The 13,308-nt window shown below is 41.2% G+C and overlaps 1 long non-coding RNA gene across 1 annotated transcript in view; it reads right to left on the bottom strand.

Annotated features, from left to right (window-relative positions):
* Positions 1-13,308, bottom strand: part of LOC127313019 (uncharacterized) — a 33,234-nt gene extending 19,926 nt beyond the window's left edge. Inside the window, exon 1 of the long non-coding RNA XR_011749045.1 lies at positions 13,250-13,308. This is a non-coding gene — a long non-coding RNA (uncharacterized lncRNA). The remainder of the gene's footprint in view (positions 1-13,249) is intronic.

Genomic DNA, 13,308 nt, shown 5'->3' with positions numbered 1-13,308 from the left:
TCTAATATTGTTTCACATCCTAATAAATCCAAACAAGCTAGTGTTCCTATGCTATCTGTTAGAATTGGTGATCATTGTTATTATGGTTTATGTGATATGGGTGCAAGTATTAGTGCTATTCCTTATGAACTTTACATGGAGATTATGCACGAAATTGGTTCTTGTGAACTTGAAGATATTGATGTGGTTATTCAGCTGGCTAATAGAGAAACTATTTCTCCAATTGGTATTGTTCGAGATGTGGAAGTTCTATGTGGTAAGATTAAATATCCTGCTGACGTTTTGGTACTTGGTTCTGCTGCTAGTGAATATTGTCCTATCATTTTTGGTAGACCTTTTCTAAATACTTGTGGAGCTATTATAGATTGCAAGAAAGAGAAAATTTTGACTAAATTTGCTGGTGAATCTTATGAGTTTAACTTCTCTAAATTTACCAAAACTCCTTATAAAATTGATCCTCCTAATGATGATTTTAAAATGGAACAGTGTGCATCTATTGTTCTTGTTCCTAATAATCCTTTGCAGCAACATTTGGAGAATAGCGAGAGTGAAGTTTTTAGGAAAGAAAGAGATGAGCTTGATGAAATTTTTCTTCGCCAACCTATTCTTAAGCATGATTTACCGGTGGAAGATCTGGGTACAACACCGCCACCAAAGGAAGATCCTGTCTTCGATTTAAAACCTTTGCCTGATAATCTTAAATATGCTCATATTGATGATAAGAAAATATATCCTGTTATTATTAGTTCTAAACTTTCAGAGTTTGAAGAAGAAAGGTTATTGGAAATATTGAAGAAACACCGAGGTGCTATTGGCTACACTCTTGATGACTTGAAGGGGATTTCTCCCTCTATTTGCCAACACGCCATTAATATGGAAGATGATGCGAAGCCTGTTGTTAAACTCAGCGTCGTCTAATTCCTAAGATGAAAGATGTGGTAAGAAATGAGGTATTAAGACTTCTTGAAGCTGGTATTATATATCCTATTGCTGATAGTAGATGGGTTAGTCCTGTACATTGTGTTCCTAAGAAAGGAGGAATGACTGTTGTGCCTAATGATGATGATGAGCTCATACCTCAAAGAGTAGTTGTAGGGTATAGAATGTGCATTGATTATCGTAAAGTTAATAAGGTTACTAAAAAAGATCATTACCCTTTGCCTTTTATTGATCAAATGTTAGAAAGGTTATCTAAAAATACTCATTTTTGCTTTCTTGATGGTTATTCTGGGTTTTCACAAATTGCTGTTAAAACTAAGGATCAAGAGAAAACCACTTTCACTTGACCCTATGGAACTTATGCTTATAGACGTATGCCTTTTGGTTTATGTAATGCTCCTGCTACTTTTCAAAGATGCATGTCTGCTATTTTTCATGGCTTTTGCGAGAGTATTGTAGAGGTATTCATGGATGATTTTTCTGTCTATGGGAATTCTTTTGATAATTGCTTGCGGAACCTTGATAAAGTTTTGCAGAGATGTGAAGAAACTAACCTTGTTCTTAATTGGGAGAAATGCCACTTTATGGTTAATGAAGGAATTGTATTGGGACATAAAATTTCCGAGAGAGGTATTGAAGTTGATAGAGCTAAAGTCGAAGCAATTGAGAAGATGCCCTATCCTAGGGATGTTAAAGGTATTCGTAGTGTTCTTGCTCATGCTGGGTTTTATAGGAGGTTTATTAAAGATTTCTCCAAGATTTCAAAGCCTCTTACTAATCTTCTTCAAAAAGATGTACCTTTTGTTTTTGATGATGATTGTAAGGAAGCTTTTGAAACTCTAAAGAAAGCCTTCACAACTGCTCCTATAGTTGAACCTCCTGATTGGAACTTACCATTTGAAATTATGTGTGATGCTAGTGATTTTGCTGTAGGCGCTGTTCTTGGACAGCGAGTAAACAAAAAATTGAATGTTATTCATTATGCTAGTAAAACTCTTGATGCTGCTCAAAGAAATTATGCTACTACTGAAAAAGAATTGTTAGCTGTAGTCTTTGCTTGTGATAAGTTTAGATCTTATATTGTTGATTCAAAAGTTACTATACATACTGATCATGCTGCAATCAGATATCTTATGCAAAAGAAAGATGCTAAGCCAAGGCTTATTAGATGGGTACTTCTGTTGCAAGAATTTGATTTACATATTGTAGATAGGAAAGGTGCTGATAATCCTGTTGCTGATAATTTGTCTAGATTGGAAAATATTGCTTATGATCCTGTTCCTGTTAATGATAGTTTTCCAAATGAACAATTGGCTGTAATAAAGGTGAGCTCGCGAGACAGTCCTTGGTATGCTGATTATGCTAACTTTATTGTTTCCAAGTACTTGCCTCCTACCTTTTCAGCTCAGCAAAGGATGAAATTCTTTTATGACTTGAGGCATTATTTCTGGGATGACCCACACTTATATAAAGAAGGAGTGGATGGTATTCTGCGAAGATGTGTTCCCGAATATGAACAACAAGAGATATTAAGTAAATGTCATGGTAGTGCTTATGGAGGACATCACGCCGGAGATAGAACCGCGCAAAAGGTTCTACAATCAGGTTTTTATTGGCCAACTCTCTTCAAAGATGCCAGGAAGTTTATCTTATCTTGTGATGAATGTCAAAGGGTTGGTAATATCTCTAGACGCAATGAAATGCCTATGAATTATACTCTTATTATTGAACCGTTCGATTGTTGGGGATTTGACTTCATGGGACCTTTTCCCTCTTCAGAAGGTAACACTCATATACTTGTTGCTGTTGATTATGTTACTAAATGGGTGGAAGCCATACCTACAAAAAGTGCTGATGGTGAGACCTCTTTAAGAATGCTTTTAGATATTATTTTTCCTAGATTTGGAGTTCCTAGATATATTATGACTGATGGAGGTTCTCATTTTATTCATGGTGGTTTTAGAAAAACTCTTGCTAAATATGGTATTAATCATAGAATTGCTTCCGCTTATCATCCTCAAACTAGTGGGCAAGTAGAATTATCAAATAGAGAGATTAAATCTATCTTGCAAAAGACTGTTAATAAAACTAGAAAGAATTGGGCTAGTAAATTGAAGGATGCACTATGGGCTTATAGAACTGCTTATAAAAATCCCATGGGAATGTCACCTTATAAAATGGTTTATGGGAAAGCTTGTCATTTACCTTTAGAACTAGAGCACAAAGCTTATTGGGCAGTTAGAGAATTAAATAAAGATCCTAAACTTGCCGGTAATAAGAGGTTGCTACAATTGAGTTCTCTAGATGAATGGAGAAGTGAAGCTTATGAAAATGCTAAACTCTTTAAAGAGAAAGTTAAAAAATGGCATGATAGAAGGATCATCAAAAGAGAATTTAATATTGGGGATAAAGTCCTATTGTATCGGTCTCGTCTCAGATTCTTTGCAGGGAAATTACTCTCGAAATGGGAAGGACCATATGTTGTTGAGGAGGTGTATCGTTCAGGAGCAATTAAAATTAGCTCTCTCCAAGGCAATGCCACGCAAGTGGTGAATGTACAAAGACTCAAGCATTATATCTCGGGTGATTCTTACAATGTAGATGTTGATATTATTCGAGTGGAAACACCGGAGGCCTTCATCAAAGGACAAATTGATAGTCCGCCAGAACTCGACTTTGAATAGGTAACAGTACTGGTAATGAAAAGTTCGCAATTTACTTTCCGAACAATATTTTTGCTGTTTTTGGAAAATATGAAAAATTACGAGATCGAAACGGAGTGGAGGAGACGCACGAGGGCGTGCCCCCATAGGCCGGCGCGGCCTGGCCTTGGCCCGCGCCGCCCTATGAGCTGGCCACCTCGTCGCCCCTTTCCGACTCTGGTTCGACCTGGTACATTCCTTTTGTCGTGAAATTTTTTGCTATATAATCCCCCGGACCCCTGGAGGTCCGTATATCGTTTTCTCGACGTGTTTTGTTTCGAGCTGTTTCTGCCAGGATCTGTTTTCAGTCTAGAAGCACCATGGTCTCCAAGAACAAGGGCAAGGAGCTTTCGGATGAAGATATTCAAGATCCCGAGTGGAAAGAGGTGGACAAGAGCGTCAAGGAAGAGGATGAAGAAGAGGAGGAGGAAGACTCGCGCGCACGCCCGCGTGCTACCATTGCAAGCATCAAGGTGGTGGACAGCCCTTTTAGTGCAAACAAGAGCGCAAGAATTCGCACCGGGGGAGGGGTTCCACGTCATTACCTAGCTCCGAAGACATCTTTCTCAGGCACTCACCATCCCTTCCGTAATCTAATTTTCAATAGTCAAATTGAAAGGACTCCCAGGGCAGCATTGCCTAGCAATTGGGATATAGATCGTTCTAACACTGCAGGAAGGATGGAGCCTGAGGGTGAAGAGTGGGGAAATAACTCCAAGAGTTGGGACTCGCCGTCGGACATACTTCTTAACCGCGTCGAGCACAATTCAGAGATGATTCGCAACCTCACGTACAAGATTGATGAGCTTCAGGAGCTTGTTGAGAAGCTTGTCAGGAATTCATCACCACCATCGCCGAAGGAGTAATTCATCATCGGTATTGGCATCCCCTTGGTTTGTTCCAAGCTTGGGGGAGTGCCGCAGTATCACATCATCACTACCTTTTACTTTTTACTATCAAGTAGTGTCATATCATGAGTAGGGAAGTTATCATATAAGATGGGTTGCAGTGTGGAAGTATCTCTCCTTTAGTTGGTTGTCTATGTATCCCTTGGTATGAGTTATCGTTATGGAATATTAATGAGAAGTCTTATCATTTACATATTGCACATCTTATTTTAGTTTGCAATCTCCACTATATGATTGATCTTGTTATTAGTATTGGTATCACTTTGGGAGCATTGAATAAATCTATTTGGTTTTGGCAAACTTAGCAATGGTCAATAGTAACAACACTTTGAGGTTTAAGTAGAAAAGAGAAATACATGTAGTTGTTTCATTGTCTTTCTTTCTTGTTAGCTCATAGCTTATTATTCTGAAGTTAAAATTGTTTGTGCTTACAAGGAAGATGCATGATTGTTTCTATCACATGTATATTTGTTTGTTTCCTTCAACTCTTATGCTTGCTAATTAACCTTGCTAGCCAAAGACCTGTACTGAGAGGGAATACTTCTCGTGCATCCAAACCTTAGCCCAAACCTATGCCATTTGTGTCCACCATATCTACCTACTACATGGTATTTTCTGCCATTCCAAGTAAATACTTCGTGTGCTACCTTTAAACAATTCAAAATTTACTATCTCTTATTTGTGTCAATGTTTTATAGCTCATGAGGAAGTATGTGGTGTTTTATCTTTCAATCTTGTTGGGCAACTTTCACCAATGGACTAGTGGCTTCATCCGCTTATCCAATAATTTTGCAAAAAGAGCTGGCAATGGGATTTCCAGTCCCAAATTAACTAAACTAAATAGACACTCCTCCGTGGTATGTGATTGATGGACGGCACCCGAAGGATTCGGTTAGCCATGGCTTGTGTAAGCAAAGGTTGGGGGGAGTGTCATCATAATAAAACTAAAATAAAAAGGCACTCCTTCATGGTATGAGATTGTTGGCAGGCACCCGAGGATTCGGTTAGCCATGGTTTGTGAAAGAAAGGTTGGAAGGAGTGCCACACAAAAATAAAATGGGAGCCGCTCTTTGAAGGCTTGTCTGGCAAGGGGGTTAGAGTACCCGCTACCAGTCGTTGACAACAACAAACACCTCTCAAAATGTTACTTTTATTCTCTTTATATGATTTCAAAACTGAAAAAGCTCTAGCACATGATTTAATCCCTGTTTCCCTCTGCGAAGGGCCTGTCTTTTACTTTATGTTGAGTCAGTAAACCTATTTCCCTCCATCTCAAGCAAGCATTTGAGTAGTTGTGATCAAACCATTATATTGTGATTTGCTTCATCATGTCTTTTACTTTTCCTTGTTTAGTACAAGTTTTATCTGAATGAATATAGCTTTGCAAGTTATCAATGATCATGAGGAGACTATTATGATTGAGTATGCAAGTTGTGCCATGTAAACTTTAACATGAGAGCGCTGCTCAATAAGATAAGAATAACCTGTTAATTGTTCTCTGACCAAGAACGAAGTTTGCCATCACCAACTATGATTTCTTATGCACCTTTATTTGTGATTACCTTATACTTGTTTCAAGTTGAGTTATATGAGGAAGTTGTTTACTAGAATGTCTTGTGTGAATGAATATGATGCTTCTTGTCCGTATTTTATTTATCGACTCTTCACTCCATAAACATGTGGTCCTGTTTACCGAGTTCAGTTTCGCTTGGGGACAAGCGAAGTCTAAGCTTGGGGGGAGTTGATACGTCCAATTTGCATCACTATTTTATATCATAATTTGCTGTTATTCATTGATATATTTCATATTTGGACATAATACTTATGTTATTTCATCTATTTTGCATGTTTCATGATTATTGGTGGATCAAGCACCGGAGCCAGGATTCTGCTGGAAAAAGCACCGTCAGAATGCAATATTTCGGAAGATCAACAGTTGACGGAAATTATACCAAAAATCCTATTTTTCCAGATGACGAAGGGAGCCAGAAGGGGGAGCTGAGGGGACCCGAGGTGGGCCCACCCCATAGGCCGGCGCGGCCCAAGGGCTGGCCGCGCCGCCCTGTGAGGAGGGGGGCCCACAGCCCCTCTCGCCTCCTTTTCTTCGCGAAATCCTTCGTCCCGAAGACCTAAGCCCCAGAGGATACCTCGCGAAAAGTGACAGCCGCCTCTGCGAGGCGGAGAAGACCAGAGAGAAAAGAGCTCTTCGGCGGGCTGAGATCCGCCGGGGAAATTCCCTCCGGGAGGGGGAAATCGACGCCATCGTCACCGTCATTGAGCTGGACATCATCTCCATCACCATCATCATCGTCTTCACCATCATCACCGCCGTCTCCACCGCTGGACATCGTCACCGCCGTAGCAATTTGGGTTTGATCTTGATTGTTTGATAGGGGAAACTCTCCCGGTATTGATTTCTATTTGTTATTGATGCTATTGAGTGAAACCGTTGAACCAAGGTTTATGTTCAGATTGTTATTCATCATCATATCACCTCTGATCATGTTCCATATGATGTCTCGTGAGTAGTTCGTTTAGTTCTTGAGGACATGGGTGAAGTCTAAATGTTAGTAGTGAAGTATGGTTGAGTAATATTCAATGTTATGATATTTAAGTTGTGGTGTTATTCTTCTAGTGGTGTCGTGTGAACGTCGACTACACGACACTTCACCTTTATGGGCCTAGGGGAATGCATCTTGTACTCGTTTGCCAGTTGCGGGGTTGCCGGAGTGACAGAAACCTAAGCCCCCGTTGGTATATCGATGCAGGAGGGATAGCAGGATCTCAGAGTTTAAGGCTGTGGTTAGATTTATCTTAATTACTTTCTTGTAGTTGCGGATGCTTGCAAGGGGTATAATCACAAGTATGTATTAGTCCTAGGAAGGGCGGTACATTAGCACAGGTTCACCCACACAACACTTATCAAAACAATGAAGATTAATTAGCCGTATGTAGCGAAAGCACTAGACTAAAATCCCGTGTGTCCTCGAGAACGTTTGGTCATTATAAGTAAACAAACCGGCTTGTCCTTTGTGCTAAAAAGGATTTGGCCACTCGCTGCAATTGTTACTCTCGCACTTTACTTACTCGTACTTTATTCACCTGTTACATCAAAACCCCCTGAATACTTGTCTGTGAGCATTTACAGTGAATCCTTCATCGAAACTGCTTGTCAACACCTTCTGCTCCTCGTTGGGTTCGACACTCTTACTTATCGAAGATACTACGATACACCCCCTATACTTGTGGGTCATCAGTCAACATGACCACCAGTTTCAAGAAACAGGGCAAGTCTAAGGGAAAATTCAAGAAGGGTGGCAAGAAAGCTGCCACGCCTCCTATGAAACCTAAGAACGGCCCTAAGCCTGATGCTGAGTGCTATTACTGCAAGGAGAAGGGACACTGGAAGCGTAATTGCTCCAAGTATCTGGCTGATCTGCAGAACGGCCTTGTCAAGAAGAAGAAAGAAGGTATATCTGATATATATGTTGTAGATGTTTATCTCACTGGTTCTCGTACTAGTACCTGGGTATTTGATACTGGTTCGGTTGCTCATATTTGTAACTCGAAATAGGAACTAAAGAATAAACGAAGACTACTGAAAGATGAAGTGACGATGCGCGTTGGAAACGGATCCAAAGTCGATGTGATCGCTGTCGGCACACTTCCTCTACATCTACCTTCGGGATTAGTTTTAAGCCTAAATAATTGTTATTTTGTACCCGCGTTGAGCATGAACATTATATCTGTATCTTGTTTAATGCAAGACGGTTATTCATTCAAGTCTGAGAATAATGGTTGTTCTATTTTTATGAATAATATCTTTTATGGTCGAGCACCTGAAAAGAATGGCTTATTTCTGTTAGATCTCGATAGTAGTGATACGCATATACATAACATTGATGCTAAGCGAATTAAATTGAATGATAATTCTACTTATATGTGGCACTGTCGTCTTGGTCATATTGGAGTGAAACGCATGAAGAAACTCCATACCGATGGATTACTTGAATCACTTGACTTTGAGTCACTTGATAGATGCGAAGCATGTCTGATGGGAAAAATGACTAAGACTCCATTTTCTGGTATGATGGAGCGAGCTACTGACTTATTGGAAATCATACATACCGATGTGTGCGGACCAATGAGTGTAGCATCGCGCGGTGGTTATCGTTATGTTCTAACCTTCACAGATGATCTGAGTAGATATGGGTATATCTATTTCATGAAACATAAATCCGAAACTTTCGAGAAGTTTAAGGAATTCCAAAGTGAAGTAGAAAATCAACGTAACAAGAAGATTAAATTTCTACAATCTGATCGCGGAGGTGAATATCTAAGTTATGAGTTTGGCAAGCATTTAAAGAAATGCGGAATACTTTCACAATTGACACCGCCGGGAACACCACAACGAAACGGTGTGTCCGAACGTCGTAATCGAACTCTCTTAGATATGGTTCGTTCTATGATGTCTCTACTGATTTGCCGTTATCATTTTGGAGTTATGCATTAGAGACAGCCGCATTCACTTTAAATAGAGCACCATCAAAATCCGTAGAAACGACACCGTATGAATTATGGTTTAATAAGAAACCTAAGCTGTCGTTCCTTAAAGTTTGGGGTTGCGAAGCCTATGTAAAGAAGTTACAACCGGACAATCTAGAACCCAAAGCGGAGAAATGCGTCTTCATAGGATACCCTAAGGAAACTATAGGGTACACTTTCTATCACAGATCCGAAGGCAAAATCTTTGTTGCTAAGAACGGAACCTTTCTTGAGAAAGAATTTCTCACTAAAGAAGTGACTGGAAGAAAAGTAGAACTCGATGAGATTGATGAATCTTTACTCGTTGATCAGAGTAGCGCAGTACCGGAAGCTGTTCCTGTACCGCCTACACCGGTAACAGAGGAAGCTAATGATAATGATCATGAAACTTCGAACGAGAAAACTACTGAACCTCGCAGATCGACAAGGGAACGTGCCACTCCTGATTGGTATGATCCTTCTAAATTTCATGATTGTGGACAACAATGATGAGGACCCTGCGACGTATGAAGAAGCGATGATGAGCCCAGATTCCAACAAATGGCAAGAAGCCATGAAATCCGAAATGGGATCCATGTATGATAACAAAGTGTGGACTTTGGTAGACTTACCTTATAGCCGCAAGGCTGTCGAGAATAAATGGATCTTCAAGAGAAAAACAGATGCTGATGGTAATATTACTGTCTATAAAGCTCGACTTGTCGCAAAGGGTTTCTGACAAATTCAAGGAGTTGACTACGATGAGAGTTTCTCACCTGTAGCGAAGCTAAAATCTGTGAGGATTTTATTAGCAATAGCTGCATTTTTCGATTATGAGATTTGGCAGATGGATGTCAAAACGGCGTTCCTTAATGGAGACATTGAGGAAGAGTTGTATATGGTACAACCCAAAGGTTTTGTCGATCCTAAAAATGCTGATAAAGTATGCAAACTTCAGCGTTCAATCTATGGACTGAAGCAAGCATGAAGAAGTTGGAACCGACGCTTTGGTAAGGTGATCAAAGACTTCGGGTTTATACAGTGTCATGGAGAGGCCTGTATTTACAAGAAAGTGAGTGGGAGCTCTGTAGCATTCCTGATATTATATGTAGATGACATATTATTGATTGGGAATGATATAGAACTATTAAGCAGTGTAAAAGGTTATTTGAATAATAGTTTTTCAATGAAAGACCTTGGTGAAGCATCGTATATATTAGGCATCAAGATTTATAGAGATAGATCAAGACGCCTAATAGGGCTATCACAGAGTACATACCTGGACAAGATTCTAAAGAAGTTTAGAATGGACGAAAGTAAGAAAGGGTTCTTACCTATGTTACCAGGCAAGGTCTTGAGTAAGACTCAAGGACCGGCTACGGCAGAAGAAAGAGAAAGGATGAGTAATATCCCCTATGCCTCGGCAAAGATGGATCTATCATGTATGCCATGCTATGTACTAGACCGGATATAGCACATGCCGGTTAGTTTGACTAGCAGATATCAAAGTGATCCAGGAATGGAACATCGAACAGAATCAAGAATATCCTGAAGTACTTGAAAAGAACTAAGGATATGTTTCTTTGTTATGGAGGTGACCAAGAGCTCGTTGTAAGCGGTTACACCGATGCAAGTTGGAACACTGATCCTGATGACTCTAAGTCACAGTCTGGGTACGTGTTTATATTGAATGGTGCTGCAGTAAGCTGGGCAAGCTCGAAGCAGTGCACGGTGGCGAAGTCTTCAACAGATCGTAGTACATAGCGGCTTCAGAGGCTTCATCAGAAGCGGTATGGATGAAGAGGTTCATTGTAGAGCTCGGTGTGGTTCCTAGTGCATTGGACCCACTAGTCATCTACTGTGACAACATGGGTGCCATCGCCAATGCACAAGAACCAAGGTCACACAAGAGGCTGAAGCATATCAAGCTGCATTACCACTCGATTCGCGAGTACATCGAAGATGGAGAAGTAAAGATTTGCAAAGTACACACTGATCTGAATGTAGCAGATCCGTTGACTAAAGCTCTCCCTAGGGCAAAGCATGACCAACACCAGAATGCCATGGGTGTTAGGTACATTACAATGTAATCTAGATTATTGACTCTAGTGCAAGTGGGAGACTGTTGGAGATATGCCCAAGAGGCAATAATAAAAGTGGTTATTATATATCTTTATGTTTATGATAAATGTTTATATACCATGCTATAATTGTATTAACCGAAACATTGATACATGTGTGATATGTAAACAACAAAGAGTCCCTAGTATGCCTCTTAACTAGCTTGTTGATTAATGGATGATTAGTTTCATAATCATGAACATTGGATGTTATTAATAACAAGGTTATATCATTATATGAATGATGTAATGGACACACCCAATTAAGCGTAGCATAAGATCACGTCATTAAGTTATTTGCTATAAGCTTTCGATACATAGTTACCTAGTCCTTATGACCATGAGATCATGTAAATCACTTATACCGGAAAGGTACTTTGATTACATCAAACGCCACTGCGTAAATGGGTGGTTATAAAGGTGGGATTAAGTATCCGGAAAGTATGAGTTGAGGCATATGGATCAACAAAGGATTTGTCCATCCCGATGACGGATAGATATACTCTGGGCCCTCTCGGTGGAATGTCGTCTAATGTCTTGCAAGCATATGAATAAGTTCATAAGAGACCACATACCACGGTACGAGTAAAGAGTACTTGTCAGGAGACGAGGTTGAACAAGGTATAGAGTGATACCGATGATCAAACCTCGGACAAGTAAAATATCGCGTGACAAAGGGAATTGGTATCGTATGTGAATGGTTCATTCGATCACTAAAGTCATCGTTGAATATGTGGGAGCCATTATGGATCTCCAGATCCCGCTATTGGTTATTGGTCGGAGAGAGTACTCAACCATGTCCACATAGTTCGCGAACCGTAGGGTGACACACTTAAGGTTTGATGTTGAAATGGTAGAACTTGAAATATGGAATGGAGTTCGAAGTTTTGTTCGAAGTCCCGGATGGGATCCCGGACATCACGAGGAGTTCCAGAATGGTCCGGAGAATAAGATTCATATATAGGAAGTCATTTTATAAGATTTAAAGTGATCCGGTGATTTTGCGGAAGGTTCTAGAAGGTTCTAGAAAAGTCCGGAAGGAATCACTAAGGAAGGAGGAGTCCCGGAGGGACTCCACCTCCCCATGGCCGGCCAACCCTAGAGGGTGGAGTCCAAGGTGGACTCCACCAAAGGGGGCCGGCCAACCCCCCACATGGAAGGGGGGAATCCCACCTTGGGTAGGTTTCCCTACTACATGGAAGGTTCTTGTGTTGGGGTCTTATTCGAAGACTTGTAGTCCAACACTTGGGGATCCACCTATATAATGAGGGGCATAGGGGAGGGGGCCGGCCACCACAATCACCCCAAGACCACAAGGTGGCCGCACCCCTTAGTGGCCGGCGCCCCCCTCTCCCAAACCCTAGCCGCCCCCTCTCTCCTCCACCACTCCCGCACGCTTAGCGAAGCTCCGCCGGAGTTCTCCACCACCACCGCCACCACGCCGTCGTGCTGCCGGATTCAAGGAGAAGCTACTACTTCCGCTGCCCGCTGGAACGGGGAGGTGGACGTCGACTTCATCAACACCGAACGTGTGACCGAGTACGGAGGTGCTGCCCGATCGTGGCACCGTGATCAAGATCTTCTACACGCTTTTGCAAGCGGCAAGTGAACGTCTACCGCAGCAACAAGAGCCTCATCTTGTAGGCTTTGGAAATCTTCAAGGGTGAGTCTCGATCATCCCCTCGTTGCTACCGTCTTCTAGATTGCATCTTGGCTTGGATTGCGTTCTCGCGGTAGGAAATTTTTTGTTTTCTATGCAACGAATCCCTTCATCAATAAATTGGGTTTTACTTCCTTCGAAGACTGTTGCGATCCCCTATACTTGTGGGTCATCACGGGGGCCGTTTTTTACGTTGTCTGCTAGACGGCCGGGTAGAGCCGAAACCCGTATTCCGGCGGTTATTATACGGGTTTGGTCCTTTTAAGGGGTCTGTTAGACATGCTCTAAGATGATGAATGGATCACAGGAAAAGAAGATCGCGTACTTGTTTCTACTCTTCCAAATGACCAAGAGAACTAACTATCACTAGGGTGTGAGCTCAGGCAGAGGGAGTACCTTCAGGTGTAGTTCGGCGTCGAGGAGCAGTGGACGACGCTGGACATAAGGTGCAGGGC

This window comes from Lolium perenne, chromosome 7 (genome assembly GCF_019359855.2).
Source record: "Lolium perenne isolate Kyuss_39 chromosome 7, Kyuss_2.0, whole genome shotgun sequence".
In the NCBI taxonomy this organism is placed as follows: domain Eukaryota; kingdom Viridiplantae; phylum Streptophyta; class Magnoliopsida; order Poales; family Poaceae; genus Lolium; species Lolium perenne.
This window is presented reverse-complemented; position numbering and strand designations above follow the sequence as displayed.